This window comes from Hemiscyllium ocellatum, unplaced genomic scaffold (genome assembly GCF_020745735.1).
Source record: "Hemiscyllium ocellatum isolate sHemOce1 unplaced genomic scaffold, sHemOce1.pat.X.cur. scaffold_915_pat_ctg1, whole genome shotgun sequence".
NCBI classification, from domain to species: domain Eukaryota; kingdom Metazoa; phylum Chordata; class Chondrichthyes; order Orectolobiformes; family Hemiscylliidae; genus Hemiscyllium; species Hemiscyllium ocellatum.
Window position 1 is genome coordinate 77,795 of NW_026869306.1, and position 18,749 is coordinate 96,543.

General features: G+C 48.1%; 1 long non-coding RNA gene across 1 annotated transcript; it reads right to left on the bottom strand.

Moving 5' to 3' along the window:
• Nucleotides 1-390: 390 nt before the first annotated feature.
• Nucleotides 391-13,821, bottom strand: LOC132814781 (uncharacterized). Its single transcript, XR_009644492.1, has 3 exons — nucleotides 13,764-13,821; nucleotides 9,939-10,067; nucleotides 391-495 (listed from the first exon to the last, which is right to left on the bottom strand). It is a non-coding gene; the product is annotated as an uncharacterized LOC132814781 (long non-coding RNA).
• Between the last annotated feature and the right edge of the window lie 4,928 nt (nucleotides 13,822-18,749).

The following is an 18,749-nucleotide window of genomic DNA, read 5'->3' on the forward strand; positions in this document are numbered from 1 at the left end:
AAGACACTGGTGCACAAGCCATGCCACAGATACAGTGTTGCAGAGTAGTGAGTCTTAATACAGTGTTGGAGGGAGAACACAGAACAGAAAGATCCCAGGCAGCATTCACACCCTCTCGTGGGAGGCCTGCTTTCCCCTCTGTTGTCCTGATGCTCACTAAGACAGCACAGGCCTGGACTGATAACTCTGAACTCCCGATGCTGTCTCAGTGCAACATAAGTTAAAGTAGATGTGGTGATTGAGCATGGGGTGTGTCTATACTGTGCTCCCCACCCAGCACTGTATCTATATCATGTATTGTTAGCCGATGTTTGCAGCCCTCCCATTGCTCCCTGCTCTGTGCACTGTGAGTGATCTTACCTCACTGCAGGATTTATTGAAGGCTCCAGATCTCCCTGCCCTTTGTCTCTCTGGCTGACCAACCATCTTCAATGAGGTGATGGATGAGACACACAGCAGTTGGGAAGTCTATTGAGTCAGGAACTTCCTGAGTACCTACAGGAGACAGAGAAATAGACAGAATGGAAAATTAGACTGATTCAGTGAGGGTTACACAAGGAGAATGGAAATGATCCCCACAGATATCTGGAAAATCCCAAGCTCCATCCCTGGCCTGTGCTGTTGCGTCTCTCTGGAGTGGAGAATTCTGTTAGCTCAGGATCTGGAGTAGCTGCAAGAGCGAGAGACACTGACAGAGGCAGCAATTAGACCCACACAGTGAGGGATACCACATGGAGAGAGACTAAGTGATATCACCGGAGTGCTGGAAGACTTCAGGATCACACAATCATGTTGGAAGAATGGGTTTAGCTTCATGTATCAGTGCTCAGGGATGAGCAACCAGTGAGCAGGTGAAGCGATGGCCTAGTAACATTATTGTTAGCGCATTTGTCCAAAACCTCAGCCAGTGCTCAGGGGAGGCAGGTTTGAATCCCATCATAAGATATGGTGGAATTTAAAATCAATAATTTTAAAAATAGCAATTAACAATCCATAAACAAATATGAAACCATTGCTGATGTACAAAAATTACAATCCCTTAGATTAGACTTTGTACAGTGTGGAAACAGGCCTTTCGACCCAACCAGTCCACACCATCCCTCCAAAGAGTAACCCACTCAGACCCTTCTCTCTCGACCAAATGCACCTAACATTATGGGCAATTTAGCATGGCTAATTCGCCTGACCTGCACGGCTTTGGACTGTGGGAGGAAACCGGAGCATCCGGAGGCATTTCACGCAGACACAGGGAGAATGTGCAAACTCCACACAGTCGCCTGGGGCTGGAATCGAACCTGGGACCCTGGTGCTGTGAGGCAGGAGTGCTAATCACTGAGCCACCGTGGCGTGCACTTGGCCTTTCGACAACGAGATCTGATCATCCTCACTTGGTCTACACGACATACCCACAGCAAAGTGTTTGCCTCTCAATTACCCTCTGAAATGGCCGAGCAAGCTACTCAGCTCATGGGCAGGTAGGGATAGGTAATAAAGGCTGGTCAGTCAGAGACACCCACATCCCCTACCTGATTTATAAAAAAAATCTAATAGAATGGTCCCACTGGTATCGTGGTGGGCCCAGTGACCAGGGTCCTGGCCGATCATGTCAGTAGGTTTATGGACAGGGCTTTAAACTGACAGAGAGGATGCTGGGACAGGATCCAGATGAAAGGAATTTTCCAAATCCGAAGAGAAAAGGTGAAGCATCGGAACAACATGGGAATGTGACTGAAGGCAAGCAGGAAGGACCAGGAAGGGACAGCGATTAACTAAAACTGTACATCAGTGAATAGGTTTGTGACAGGAAATTGTGGGAAAGAATAAATTATTTCATTTTTGAATGGACGAAGTCTTATCAATAAGGCAGATGGATTAGTGACACTGAGATAAAAAAAAGGTTTAGACACCAGAGAGATATGGTTACAGGGTGAACAAAAGGTGGACATAAATATTCAATGGATCACAACCTTGCGGAAACTCAGGCAAAATGGACAACACTAACAATAATGGGTAAGAAAGGCATTACAGAGAAAGCATTTGGTCTCAGATCATGAAGTAGAGTCAGTCTGAATGTAAATTCTGGCTACTACTTGCCGAGGACACATGCAGCAGAACAGTTTTAGCCACTGAACAGCATTCCATTGTTCATCACTGCATTACACAGGAACTCATTGGAATTTTTTAACAAACACATTGTGATAATTTTGGGAAACTTCAATATTCCCATAATCTGGGACAGTCACACTGACAACAGTGATATTGGAAGAGGAGTTCAGAGAATTAGTTTTCACTGTTTCTTTGAATAACAAATTGTGCAACTGGCGAGGGACATAGCTATCTCAGAGCGACCGTTGTGTGATGAAACTTCGTGAATGAGTAATGTCACCTGGAGAGATGCTCTGCGAAATTGTGATAAAGTGCAGTTTAAAGAAATATAAAAGTTTTAAAGTGAATCACAGAAAGGACAAGCTACAACTAGAAACAAAAATAACCAATGACATGAGTTTGAGAGGAGAACTGACCAAGGTAAATAGGCTAAACAGACTGAAATATGTGCCTGTAAATGAGCATTGGAAACCATTTAAAGGAGCAGTGTAAAACACTCAACAAAAGGACATTCCATTGAAACAGACAAATCCTCAGCAAGAAATCCCCATCGGTCCCTCACTCAAGTAAAAAGGATCATATTAGATTATCGGGCTTAGAGGATCACCAAAAAGTACTTAAAATCCTGAAGTGAGAGGATGTTTTAGGAGTAAGTTTTAAAGGGATTGCAAAGGGTCTGCTCGCAGGAGGAGGTCAGATGGAAGAGGGAATAATTGTCAAGGTTTTATGTCACAACAGGAACCGGGAGAGCTGAAGGTGCTGAGAGTGTTACAGAGAGTGGTCAGGGTCTGAACGGTGTTACAAAGCCAGTACAGATTGCTGCAGGTGGGAGGGGTTTGCAGAGGGAGGGAGGGACATATGTATTTTTATTTATTCATTCATGGGATGTGGGTGTCACTGCCTGGACCAGCATTCTTTGCCCCACTGCTAATTACCCAGAGTATAGCACAGAGTCAGCCATATTGCTGTGGGTCTGGTGTCCCGTGCAGGCCAGACCAGGTTAGAATGTCAGATGTTCTTCTCTAAAGGATGTAAGTGAACCAGATGAGTACTTCCTACTGGTCAACAATGCTTTTATGTACAGCCACAACATGACATCCCAACACCTCCTCTTATTGCTCTGCTCAAAGAAGGTAACCATCCCAAACGCCTGCTTCACCAGCCTGTCTACCTGTGACACCACTTACAAAGAGCTATCTACCTGCATCCCTGGGTCTCTGACTGACAACACCACCCAGGGCCCGAACATTAACTGTACAAGTCCCACCCTGGTTTGTTTCACCAAAATGGAACACTTCACATTTATCTAATTAAACTCCATCTGCTATTCTTCAGCCCACTATCCCAGCAGTACTGTTCATCCTGTTGTATCTTGGATAAATTTCTTCACTGTCCACTTTACCAACAATTTCAGTGTCACTCAAAAAATGTACTTACCACAAAACCAATATTCCCATCCAAACCATTTACCCAAATGACAAACAACAGGGGACCCACTACACCGCTGGTCACATGCCTCCAGTCAGAAACACAACATGTCTCCCATCACCCTCTGTCTCCTACCATCAAGCCAATTTTGTATCCAGTTGACTAGCTCCTCCTGAATGCCATATCCTTTTACATTGATCTGAGCTTATTACCCATTTCCCAGACGGATCGTAGAACACAGAACAGTACAGCACAAGACCTTTCGGCCATGATGCCATGCCCATCTTTTACCCGACTGTAAGATCAAACTAACTGACATACCCTTCATTTTGCTCCCATCCATGTGCCTATCCAAGAGTCTGTTAAAATGTCCTGCTCCACCCACCCACCACTCTCTGTGTAAAGGACCTACATCTGAAATCTCCCCTTACCCATCCTCCAATCACCTTACAATCATGCCCCCTGGTACCATGTATGCCATGGGATAAAGAGGTCTCTCACTGTTCACTCTCTCTTTGCCTCACACCACCTTGTTCACTTCTACCAAATCACACCACACTCTTCTTCACTCCAATGAGAAAAGCCTTAGCTCCCTCAACCTTTCTTCATAAGACATGCCCTCCAGTACAGGCAGCATTCTGGTAAATCTCCTCTTTACCCTCTCTAAAGCTTCCAAGTCCTTCCTGTAATGAAGGGATCAAAACTGAACACAATATTCTAATTGGGATCTAAACAGGGCTGTATAGAGCTGCAGCATAACCTCATGGCTTTAAAACTCAATCCCCCAGCTAATGAAAGCCAATACAACATATTCTTTCTGAACAACACTATCAGCTTGGTGGCAAATTTGATGGATCTCTGGTCATGAAATGCAAGATCCATCTGTTGCTCCACACTATCCAGTATTCTGCCTTTTCCCTGTATTCTGCATTCAAGTCTCACCTTCCAAAATGCATCACTTCACACTTTTCCAGATTTGACTTTATCTGCCACTTCTCAGCCCAGCTCTACATCCTGTCAATGTCCCATTGCAACCTCCAGAAGACATCCACACTATTCACCACTCCACCAACCTTCATGTCATTGGGAAACTTACTAACCCACTCTTCCACTCTCAAATCCAAGTCATTCATAAAATCACCAAAAGCAGAGGTCCTGTAACCTCTCCGTGCAGAAAACCAGTGGTCACCGAGCTCCAGGCTGAATGCATCACCCTCTGTCTTCTATGGGCCAGGAATTCTGTATCCAGACAGACAGGTTTCCATGTATCCCATGTTCTGTGCTTTCTCAATGAGCCATAAATGCATTTTGTCACATTCTCAAAAAATTCAATAAGATTTCTGAGTCATGACCTGTCCCTAACAAAGCCATGATGACTTTCTCTAATCAAACTATGGTTTTCCAAGGAATCATAAATCCTGTATCTCAGAGTCTCCAATAATCTGCACATCACAGACAGAAGACTGACAGGTCTGTGATTCCCAGGATTATCTCTATTCCCTTTCTTGAACAACGCATGGCTGATTCACCTAACCTGCTCATCTTTGGGCTGTGGGTGGAAACCGGAGCACCTAATGGAAATCCACACAGACATGGTGAGAATGAGCAAACTCCACACATACAGTCGCCTGGGCCTGGAATTGTAATCACGTCCCTGGTGCTGTGAGGCAGCAGTGCTAACCACTGAGTCATTGTGCTGCCCCATGTAACTCTCTAGAGCCCTGCTGCTGATCTTTGGTTCCTCAACCTTAAGTCAGCTTCCTTCTTCCTCTTGACTAGATGAACTTGGAACCTTGTTAAATGCTTTGCTGAAGTCCATGTAGACAACGCTGACTGCTCTGCCTTCATCTATGTCTTGGCCACCTCCTCGAAGAGTCAATCCGGTTTGGGAAACACGGTTTTCCACTCACAAAGGCATGCTGAATATCTCGAATCAGCCCTTGCCTTTCCAAATATATGTAGCTCCATTCTCTCAGAATCTCCTCCAACAACTTACCCAGCACTGGCTCACTGGACTGAGATTTCCTGGCTTTTCCCTGCAGACCTAAAGTGATGGAATAGCATTAGCCGCCCTCCACTCTTCCGGTAACTCATTGTGTCTGTTGATAATATAACTATCTCTGTTAGGGACACCGCAATCTCTTCCCTAGCTTCCCATGAATATTCAAGGATAGACCTAATGAGCTACTGAGGATTAATTAACCTTTATTTGTTTTAAGATTCCAGCACTTTTTCTTCTCTGTTGAGGATTCTTTCCAAGACATCACTATTTATTTCCCCAAGTTCCCGAGCTTCCATGTCTTTCTCCACAGTAACTCCTGACAACACTATTTTGTCTAATATCTCACCCACCTCCTGATAGTTAAGGGGCCCGATTTTCTACCAAGTTACTCTTTAGCCCTTATTGAAACTTGTGTAAAGGCTTCTGAAAATTCAAATAAATCGTATCCTCAGTACAACTACCCCTACACCCGTATCTATTCTGCCATTTATACTCACACCAATAAAAATACAATCCTACAGGCTCAAAGCAACATTCTCTTTTTATTAAATGTGTTTCTAAGGGCCCAGTTATTGTTTATTGACATATCCTTTCAAACATATTTTAGCTCCCGACATACTATCAGGCCAACACTGTTTGGTTTCAGACTGGCAGTAGAAAGGGTTATGGGAGTTCGTGTTTAACAAACTGAAAAAGGGAGCTTACAGGTTCAACAGGTAATAGAGGCTTTGAGTTGAGAACAGAAGTGAGTCAAACAGTCAGGGCAGGCAGGGACAAGGTAGGACTAATAAATTAAACTGCATTTATTTCAATGCAAGGGGCCTAACAGGGAAGGCAGATGAACGCAGGACATGGTTAGGAACATGGGACTGGGATCTCATAGCAATTACAGAAACATGACTCAGGGATGGGCAGGACTGGCAGCTTAATGTTCCAGGATACAAATGCTACAGTAGGGATAGAAAGGGAGGCAAGAGAGAAGGGGGAATGGCATTTTTGATAAGGGGTAGCATTACAGCTGTGCTGAGGGAGGATATTACCAGAAATACATCCAGGGAAGTTATTTGGGTGGAACTGAGAAATACGAAAGGGTTGATTGCCTTATTGGAATTGTATTATAGACCCCCCAATAGCCAGAGGGAAATTGAGAAACAAACTTGTAAGGCGATCTCAGCTATCTGTAAGAATAATAGGGTAGTTACGGTAGGTGATTTTAACTTTCCAAACATTGACTGGGACTACCATAGTGTTAAAGGTTTAGATGGAGAGGAATTTCTTACGTGTGTACAAGACAATTTTCTGATTCAGTATGTGGATGTACCTACTAGAGAAGGTGCAAAACTTGACCTACTCTTAGGAAATAAGGCAGGACAGGTGACTGAGGTGTCAGTGGGGGAGCACTTTGGGGCCGGCGATCATAATTCTAATTGTTTTAAAATAGTGATGGAAAAGGATAGACCAGATCTAAAAGTTGATGTTCTAAATTGGAGAAAGGCCAATTTTGACGGTATTAGGCAAGGACTTTTGAAAGCTGATTGGAGGCAGATGTTCGCAGCTAAAGGGACGGCTGGAAAATGGGAAGCCTTCAGAAATGAGATAACAAGAGTCCAGAGAAAGTATATTCCTGTCAGGGTGAAAGGGAAGGCTGGTAGTTATAGGGAATTCTGGATGACTAAAGAATTGAGCGTTTGGTTCAGAAAAGGAAGGAAGCATATGTCAGGCATAGACAGGATCGATCGGGGGAATCCTTAGAAGAGTATAAAGGAAGTAGGAGTATACTTAAGAGGGAAATCAGGAGGGCAAAACGCATACATGAGATAGGGCTGACAAATAGAAATAAGGAGAATGCAAAGAGTTTTTACAAATATATTAAGGAAAAAAGGGTAACTAGGGAGAGAATAGGGCCCCACAAAGATCAGCAAGGTGGCCCTTGTGTGGAGCCGCAGAAAATGGGGGAGATATTAAATGAATATTTTGCACCAGTATTTACTGTGGAAAAGGATATGGAAGATATAGACTGTAGGGAAATAGATGGTGACATCTTGCAAAATGTCCAGATTACAGAGAGGGAAGTGCTGGATGTCTTCAAACGGTTAAAGGTGAATAAACCCCCAGGAACTGACCAGGTGTCCCCGAGAACTCTGTGGGAAGCTAGAGAAGTGATTGCTGGGCCTCTTGCTGAGATATTTGTACCATCGATAGTCACAGGTGAGGTGTCAGAAGACTGGAGGTTGGCAAACGTGGTGCCACTGTTTAAGAAGGGTGGTAAAGACAAGCCAGGGAACTATAGACCGGTGAGCCTGAACTCAGTGGTGGGCAAGTTGTTGGAGGGAATCCTGACGGACAAGATGCACATGTATTTGGAAAGGCAAGGACTGATTAGGAATAGTCGACATGGCTTTGTGCGTGGGAAATCATGTCTCATAAACTTGATTGAGTTTTTTGAAGAAGTAACAAAGAATATTGAGGAGGGCAGAGTGATAGATGTGATCCATATGGACTTCAGTGAGCTATTCGACAAGGTTCCCTATGGGAGACTGATTAGCAAGGTTAGAACTCATGGAATACAGGGAGAACTAGCCATTTGGATACAGAACTGGCTCAAAGGTAGAAGACAGATGGTGGTGATGGAGGGTTGTTTTTCAGACCGGAGGCCTTTGATCAGAGCAGTGCCACAAGGATCAGTGCTGGGCCCTCTACTGTTTGTAATTTACATAAATGATTTAGATGCAAACATAAGAGGTACAGTTAGTAAGTTTACAGATGACACCAAAATTGGAGGTGTAGTGGACAGCGAAGAGGGTTACAACAGGATCTGGACCAGATGGGACAATGGGCTAACTGGCAGATGGAGTTTCATTCAGATAAATGCGATGTGCTGCATTTTGGGAAAGCAAGCTTTAGCAGGACTTATCCACGTAATGGTAAGGTCCTAGGGAGTGTTGCTGACCAAAGAGAAGTTGGAGTGCAGGTTCATAGCTCTTTGAAAGTAGAGTCGCAGGTAGATAGGATAGTGAAGGTGGCATTTGGTATGCTTTCCTTTATTGCTCAGAGTATTCAGTACAGGAGATGGAAGGTCAGGTTGCGGCTGTACAGAACATTGGTTAGGGCACTGTTGGAATATTTTGTGCAATTCCGGTCTCCTTCCTATCGGAAGAATTGTTGTGAATCTTGAAATGGTTCAGAAAAGATTTACAAGGATGTTGCCAGGGTTGGGGGATTTGAGCTACAGGGAGTGGCTGAACAGGCTGGGTTGGTTTTCCCAGGAGCTTCGGAGACTGAGGGGTGACCATACAGAGGTTTACAAAATTATGAGGGGCATGGATAGGATAGGATAAATAGACAAAGTCTTTTCCATGGGGTCAGTGAGACAAGAAATCGAAGGCATAGGTTTAGGGTGAGAGGGGAAAGATATAAAAGAGACCTAAGGGGCAGCTTTTTCATGCAGAGGGTGGTACGTGTATGGAACGAGCTGCCAGAGGATGTGGTGGAGGATGGTACAATTTCAACATTTAAGAGGCATTTGGATGGGCATATGAATAGGAAAGGTTTGGAGGAATATGGGCCGGGTGCTGGCAGGTGGGACTAGATTGGGTTGGGATATCTGATTGGCATGGACGAGTTGGACCGAAGGGTCTGTTTCCGTGCTGTACATCTCTATGACTCTGTCACTCAGAGGTTATAGAAATAAACTGCGTGGTCGAGTCTGGAGGAGATTAAAGGTATAAAGGTTTATAGTTACTGAAGGAAATTACATCAATCGGGACCAGCAGAGTTTACAGAGACTGAGTGTGTTTTAGAGACAGGAAGAGTTTATAGTCATCATTAGAAATGCAGAGACTAATTTATGAGAGAAGCAGGGCCACTCTGCTTTGTGCCCAGAGACAAGGAGGAGTCTAACAGCTGGAGGAGGTTACTAAGGTACAGAGCTTTTTTGTTGTCGTGACGGGAAGGTTACAGAGATCATGAAGGTAGTAGGAGTTCAAAAAAGTCACAAAGACAGGGAGGTTTTTCAGGTCTGGAAAGGACTACACTGACAGGGATGGCTTCAGGAACTGAAGAGTTATTTTTCTTCAGTTAAGGAGAGATGTGACAGAACCTGGGATTAAAGGCAAAGGCAGAAACTTGGAGAGTTGTACTGGTTGGATGAGCTTTCAGCGATAAGCAGGACTGTAGGGGCTGATAGAGATAGGGGAAGTGGTATCTATGAAACAGACAGTGGGAAACTGACAGACATAGGGAGGGTTGTGTGGAACAGATGAATTTACAGACAAGATAGTGATAATGAAGCCAGAGAATTTTCTCATGTTCCTTGCCCAGCATTGTTCCTACATCATGCCCTCACGTTCTGAATTAAAGCCCATGAACTCCTCCCTGTGCTGTTTACTGTGAGTGATCTTACCGGCTGCAGGATTTACTGAAGGCTCCAGATCTCCCTCTCCATCTCTCTCTGGCTGACCAACTGTCTTCAATGTGGTGATGGACGAGACAGGAATTGGGAATTGTGCTGAGTCAGGGACATCAGGAATACCTACAGGAGACAGAGAAATAGACAGAATAGGAAATTAGACTAATGCAATGAAGTCCCACAATGAACATAGAGAATGGCACTGAGTCCCACGGAGATATGGAAATTCCCAGTCTCCATCCATGGCCTGTGCAGTTGCTTCCCTCTGGAGTGGGGAATGCTGTTGGCTCAGGATCTGGAGTAACTGCAAGAGCGAGAGACACTGACAGAGGCAGCAATTAGACCCACACAGTGAGGGATATCACATGGAGAGAGACTGAGTGATATCAGCAGTGTGCTGGAAGGTGTCAGGATCACACAATGGTATCATTAGAAGTGGTTCTGACCAGTGAGCACTCAGGGAGGACTGAGCTATTTCATTGGGATAGACTCCTCTGGTACCAGGATTATGCACTGTGCTGTAAATGGACACAGATGAGGAGGGGGACAGGTCTCAGGTGAATGGAAATTCCCAAGACCAAAGAGAAAGGTTGAAATATTGGAACACCATGGAGATGTGGATGAAGACCAACAGAAAGAAACATTAAGGGACTGAGTTTAATTAAAATACAACATTGTCAAATAGATTTGTGACAGGAAATTATTGGTTAAAATAAAGTAAATGCCATTTCCGCCCCTCACAATTCCTCATACACCACAAGTGACATCACTTCCGCCCCTCACACCATTGCTGATGTCACACACTCAGTGACCTCCACACCCCCCCCCCCCCACTGCCGTGTTTGCCACTACTTCTGTCCCCACCAACACCACTCACCTGCATTCTGCTGACACCCCGCCAGGTCCCACCGTCACCATCCCCGCCCCCAGAACCCTGAGGGGAACACCACCCCTGCTCATGTCTCCATCCCCATCCCCCCTAACACCACACCCACTCCAGTTACAGGCACCGTCCCCTCCCCCAGCACCACACCTACGCCTGGTCCCAGCTCCCACTCCTGCCGAATTTTCACCATTCCCCCTGACCTCCCCCTCACTGAGGACGAGTGATCAGTCCTCAGCAAAGGCCTCATCTTTATCCTCCTCCGTCCAAACATCAATTAATTTAATACACGCCGTGACATCGAACACTTCTCCCACCGCCTCCGCCTCAAAGCTTATTTTGACAATGAACACTCCCACCTATTTTCTGAGAACCCCTTTTCCGGCCTCCAATACACTCCATCCACCTGGACACCCCGCGCTGGCCTATTACCTGCCTTCGATCTCTTCATTTCCAACTTCCACCGACACATTAACCGCCTCAACCTATCTACCCCTCCCCCACTCCAACCTCTCACCCTCACAACGCCCAGCCCTCCACTCCCTCTGCTCCAATCCCAACCTCACCATCAAACCAGCAGATAAAGGGGGTGCAGAGGTAGTCTGGTGCACTGACCTCTACACCGCTGAAACCATGATGTCAACTCAAACATACCTCCCCCTACCACCCCCTCTACCATGACCCACCTCCCATCACCAAACCGTCATCTCCCAGAGCATACAGAACCTCATCACCTCAGGAGGAGATCTCCCACCCACAGCTTCCAACCTCATTGTCCGGGATCCCCCACTGCCCGGTTCTACCTCCTGCCCACGATCCACAAGCCTGACCACCCTGGCCGACCCATTGTCTCAGCATGCTCCTGCCCCACTGAACTCATGTCTTCCTACCTCGACATTGTCCTATCCCCCAGTCCAGGAACTACCCACATTCGTTCGAGAAACCACCCACACCCTCCACTCCTCCAACACTTCCGTTTCCTTGGCCCCTAACGCCTCATCTTCACAATGAATATCTAATCCCTCTACACCTCCATCCACCATGACCAGGACCTCCAAGCCCTCCGTTTCTTCCTCTCCCGACGTCCACAACAGTACCCTTCCACCGACACTCTCATTCGTTTGGCTGAACTTGTCCTCACCCTTAACAATGTTTCGTTCAAATCCTCCCACTTCCTCCAGACCAAAGGGGTAGCAATGGGCACCCGCATGGGCCCCAGCTATGCCTGTCTCTTTGTTGGCTACGTAGAACAGTCCATCTTCCGTAGTTACAATGGCACCACTCCCAACGTCTTCCTCTGCAACATTGATGACTGCATTGGCACCACCTCGTGCTCCCTCGAGGAGTTTGAGCAATTCATCAACTTCACCAACACATTCCACCCTGACCTTAAATTTACCGGGACCATCTCCAATACCTCCCTCCCCTTCCTGGCCCTCTCCATCCCCTTATGACAACTGACTTGACACCAACATTTTTTACAAACCTACCCACTCCCACAGATGTCTAGATTACATATCTTCCTATCCTACCGCCTGCAAAATTCCCAACCTCTATTCCCAATTCCTCCGCCTCCGCCGTACCTGCTCCCAGGTGGGCCACTTCCACCACAGAACACACCAAATAGCCTCCTTCTTTAGGGATCGGAATTTCCCTTCCCACGTGGTAAAAGATGCCCTCCAACGCATCTCGTCCACATCCCGCACCTCCACCTTCAAACCCCACCCCTCCAACCGTAACAAGGACAGAACGCCCCGGTGCTCACCTTCCACCGTACCGACCTTCACAAAAACCAAATCCTCTGCCGCCATTTCCGCCACCTCCAAACGGACCCCACCACCAGGAATGTATTTCCCTCCCCACCCCCTCCACTTTCCGCAAATACCATTCCCTCCGTGACTACCTGGTTAGTTCCATGCTGCCCAAAAACCCACCCTCCCTTCCTGGCACCTTCTCCTGCCACCGCAGGAACTGTAAAACATGTGCCCACACTTCCTCCCTCACCTCTATCCAAGGCCCCAAAGGAGCCTTCCACATCCATCAAAGTTTTACCTGCACATCCACCAATATCATTTATTGTGTCCGTTGCTCCCGATGCGGTCTCCTCTACATTGGGGAGACTGGACACATCCTAGCAGAGCACTTTAGGGAACATCTCTGGTACACCCGCACCAATCAACCCCACCGCCCTGTGACCCAACATTTCAACTCCCCCTCCCACTCTGCCAAGGACATGCAGGCCCTGGGCTTCCTCCACCACCACTTCCTCACCACCTGACGCCTGGAGGAAGAACGCCTCACCTTCCACCTCGGAACACTTCAACCCCAGGGCATCAATGTGGATTTCACCAGTTTCCTCATTTCCCCATCCCCCATCTCACCCCACCTCCAGCCTTCCAGCTCAGCACCGCCCTCATGACCTGCCCTATTGGCTTATCTCCCTTCCCACCTATCCACTCCATCCTCATCTCTGACCTATCACCCCCATCCCCAACCCCATTCACCCATTGTACTCATTTCTACCTTCCCCCATCCTCCACTCTGACCTACCACCTTCTTCTGCACCCCATTCACCTATTGTTGCCCCCTCTCATTTATCTCCCCACTCTGCAGGCACCCTGCCTGTGTTCCTGATGAAGGGCTTTTCAAATACATTTCAAATATGTGGAGGGACTATTGGGAAGGGAGGAGGTTACAGCGATAGGACCTGTTACAGGAATTAAAAATTATTGAAGACACTGGACCACAAGACATGCCATAGATACAGTATTGCAGAGTAGTGAGTTTTAATATAGAACTTACATTGGGGCGGTGATTGAGTCTGGGGTGTGTGTGCACTGTGCTCCCCTCTAGCACTGTATCTATGTCATGTTGTGTTAACAAATGTTTGGAGCCCTCTCATTGCTCTTTGCTCTGTGCACTGTGGGGGGCCTTACCTCACTACAGGATTTATTGAAGGCTCCAGATCTCCCTGCCCTTTGTCTCTCTCTGGCAGACCAACTGCGTTCAATGTGGTGATGGACAATCCACCCCGCAGCTGGGAAGGCTATTGAGTCAGGACTTTCCTGAGTAACTACAGGAGACAGAGAAATAGACAGAATGGGAAATTAGACAGATGCAGTGAGGGTTACACACGGAGAATGGCACTGAGTCCCACAGAGATCTGTAAAATGGAGCGATATTAAGTAATAGTCCCAGATTGCTGGAAGATGTCAGGATCACACAGTCATGTTGGAAGAATGGGTTTAGCTTCATGATGCCCTGGTATCAGTGCTCAGGGATGAGCACCCAGTGAGCAGGTGAAGTGATGGCCTAGTGGTATTTTTGCGAGAGAATATATCCAAAACCTCAGCTAATATTCAGGGGAGGCAGGATTGAATCCCGCCATCTGAAAAGGAGACATTTGAAATCAATAATTTTAAAAATAATTATTAACAATCCACAATTAAGTATGAAACCACTACTGAAGTGTAACAAATCCAAACACTTGTCCTTTAGAGAAGGACATCTGCCCATCCTGACCTGGTCTGCACGACGTACCCACAGCAAAGTGTTTGCCTCTCAATGACCCTCTGAAATGGCCGAGCAAGTTACTCAGCTCAAGGGCTTCTAGGGCTGGGCAAGAAAGGCTGGTCAGCAAGAGACACCCACATCCCAGACCTGATTTACAAAAAAAAAATCTATTAGGATGGTCCCCCTGGAACTGTGCTGGGACCTGTGTCCTGGCCAGTCATGTCGGTAGGTTTATGGACAGGGCATTAAACTGACAGAGAGGATGCAGGTGAAAGGAGCTTTCCAAATCCAAAGGGAAAAGGTGAAGCAATGGAACAACATGGGAATGTGGCTGAAGAGAAGCAGAAAGGAACAGGATGGGACAGAGTTTAACTAAAATTGTACATCAGCAAATAGATTTGTGACAGAAAATTGTGGAAGAGAGGATATTATGTTTTTTTTTAATGGACAATGTTGCTGTAATAAGGTAGATGGATTTGTGACACAGAGATAAAAGAGATTTAGACACCAGGGAGACATGGATACAGGGTGAACAAAAATATTCAGTGGTTCGTAATCTCATGAAAACCCAGGCAAAAATGGGCAACGTTATCAATAATGGATAACAAAGGCATTACAGAGAAAGCATTTGGCCGCAGATCATGAAGTAGAGTCAGTCTGAATATAAACTCTGGCTACTACTTGCCAAGGACACAAGCAGCAGTTTTAGCCACCAGACAGCATTCCATTGCTCATCACTGCATTAAACAGGAACTCATTGGAATTTTTTAACAAAGGCATTGTGATAATTTTGGAAATCTTCAATATTTGTATAATCTGGGACAATCACACGGTCAACATTGATATTGGAAATGGAGTTCGGTTAATTTTTTTTCAGTGTTTCTTTGAAAAACACATTGTGCAACTGTTAAGGGACATAACTATCGCAGAGCGACCGTGTAATGAAACTTAGTGAATGAGTAATGTCACCTGCAGAGATCCTTCGGGAAATTGTAATAAAGTGCAGTTTAAATAAATATAAAGTTTTAAAGTGAATCACAAAAAGGGCAATCACAAAACTAGGAACAAAAATAGCCAATTACATGAGTTTGAGAGGAGAACTGACCAAGGTAAACAGGCTAAACAAACTGAAATATGTGCCTGTAAATGAACAGTGGAAAACATTTGAAGGGACAATGCAAAACACTCAACAAAAGGACATTCAATTGAAACAGTAAAAACCTCAGCAAGAAATTCCCACTGATCCCTCACTCAGGACAAAAGGGATCATACTAGATTATGAGGCTGAGAAGATCACCAAAAAGTACTTCAAATCCTGAAGTGAGAGAGTGCTTTAGAAGTAAATGTTAAATGGATTGCAAAGGGTCTGGTAGCAGGAGGAGTGCTGTGGGAATGGGAACCACGGTCAGGGTGGAAAGGAACAGGGAGAGGTGAAGGTGCTGGAGATGGTGAGAGTGTTACAGAGAGTGGTCAGGGTGTTACAAAGCCAGTCTGAATTGCTGCAGCTGGAGGGGTTTGCCGAGGTAGGGAGGGACATAGGTATTTTTATTTATTCATTCATGGGATGTGGGTGTCACTGCCTGGAACAACGTTCTTTGACCCCACTGCTAATTACCCAGAGGGCAGCTCAGAGTCAGCCATATTGCTGTGGGTGTGGAGTCACATGTTAGCCAGACCAGGTTAGAATATTTGATGTCCTTCCCTAAAGGAGGTCAGTGAACCAGATGAGTTCTTCCCGCTGATCAACAATGCTTTTATAGTGGCCTGACCAATGTCTTGTACAGATACAACATGACATCCCAACTCCTACGCTCAATGCTCTGCCCAATGAAGGAAACCATCCCAAACGCCTGCTTCACCAGCCTGTCTACCTGTGACACCACATTCAAAGAACTGTGTACCTGGGTCACTGGATCTCTGACTGAAAACACTACCCAGGGCCCGAACAATAACTGTACAAGTCCCACCCTGGTTTGTTTCACCAAAATGGAACACTTCACATTTATCTAATTAAACTCCATCTGCTATTCTTCAGCCCACTATCCCAGCAGTACTGTTCATCCAGGGACACACACACACAGACACACACACACACAGCGAGGAAGGGACACGGACACACACAGCGAAGGGGGGAACATGCATCCGCACACACACACACACACACACAGACACAGCGAGGGAAAGGACACTCACACACAGTGAGGGGAGGACATGCACACACATCCACACACACACACACACACACAGCGAGGGACACACACACACGAGGGAGGGACACACACACAGGGAGGGACACACACACAGCGAGGGACACACACACACCACACACACACACACACACACACAGCAAGGGACACACACACACACACAGCGAGGGAGGGGGGACACGCGCACACACACAGCGAGGGAGGGACACACACACAGCGACACACACACACACACACACACACACACACAGTGAGGGACGGACACGCACACATACACAGCGAGGGAGGGACACACACACACACAGCGAGGGAGGGGGACACGCACACACAGCGAGGGAGGGACAAACGCACACACACACAATGAGGGAGGGGGACACGCACACACACACACAGCGAGGGAGGGGGACACGCACACACAGCGAGGGAGGGGGACACACGCAAACACACACACACACACACAGTGAGGGAGGGACACGCACACACACACAGCGAGGGAGGGACATGCGCGCACACAGCGAGGGAGGGACACACACACACACACACACACAGCGAGGGAGGGGGGACACAAACAGCGTGGGAGGGGGACATGCACACAGTGGGGGGGGGACACGCACACAGTGAGGGGGGGACACACACACAGTGAGGGGGGGGACACGCACACAGCGAGGGGGACACACACACACAGCGAGAGGGACACACACGCACACAGCGAGGGACACACACACACACACAGCGAGGGGGGGGACACACACAGCGAGAGGGACACACACACACACACACGCACACAGCGAGGGGGGGACACGTACACAGCGAGGGTGGGGACGTGCACACAGCGAGGGGGGGGACACGCACACAGCGAGGGGGGGACACGCACACAGCGGGGGGGGACACGCACACACAGCGAGGGAGGGGACGTGCACACACAGCGAGGGGGAGAGACACGCACACACAGGGAGGGTGGGGGGACACACAGCGAACGTGTGGGACACACACACACAGAGCGAGGGAGGGGACACACACACACAAACATACACAGTGAGGGAGGGACACGCACAGATACACAGCGAGGGAGGGACAGACACAGCGAGGGAGGGGGACACTCACACAGCGAGGGAGGGGGACACGCACATAGCGAGGGGGGGACACGTACACAGCGAGGGTGGGGACGTGCACACAGCGAGGGAGGGGGTGCGCACACAGCAAGGGAGGGGGACACGCACACACACAGTGAGGGAGGGACACGCGCGCGCACGCATATACACACACACACACACACACACGAGGGAGGGACACACACACACACAACGAGGTAGGGACACACACACAGCGAGGGAAGGGGGCGCACACACACACACAGTGAGGGACGGACACGCACACACACACAGCGAGGGAGGGACACGCACACACACAGCGAGGGAGGGGGACACGCACACACACAGCGAGGGAGAGGGACACGCACACAATGGGGGGGACATGCACACACACAGCAGGGGGTGACACACATAGCGAGGGACACACACACACACATCGAGGGAGGGGGACGCGCACACAGCGAGGGAGGGGGACACATGCACACACACACACACACACACACACGCACGCACAGTGAGGGAGCGGGACACACACAGAGCGAGGGGGGGAACACACACACACACAGTGATGGACGGACACGCACACGTACACAGTGAGGGAGGGACACGCACACACACACAGCGAGGGAGGGACATGCGCGCACACACAATGAGGGAGGGGGACACGCACACACAGCAGGGGGGACACACACAGCGAGGGGGGACACACACAGCGAGGTAGGGGGACACACACACACACAGCGAGTGGGAGACACACACAGCGAGGGAGGGACACGCACAAACACAGCAAGGTAGGGGACATACACAAACACACAGCGAGGGAGGGACACGCGCACACACAGCGAGGGAGGGGGACACGCGCAATCACACAGCGAGTGGGGACACACACACACATAGCGAGGGGGTGGGACGCACACACAGCGAGGGAGGCACACATGCGCACACAGCGAGGGGGGGGGGACACGCACACACACAGCGAAGGAGGGACACACACACACACACACAGCGAGGGAGGGACCCGGACACGCACACACAGCGAGGGAGGGAGGCACACACACACACAGCGAGGGAGGGACACACACACACACACGCACAGCGAGGGAGGGACATA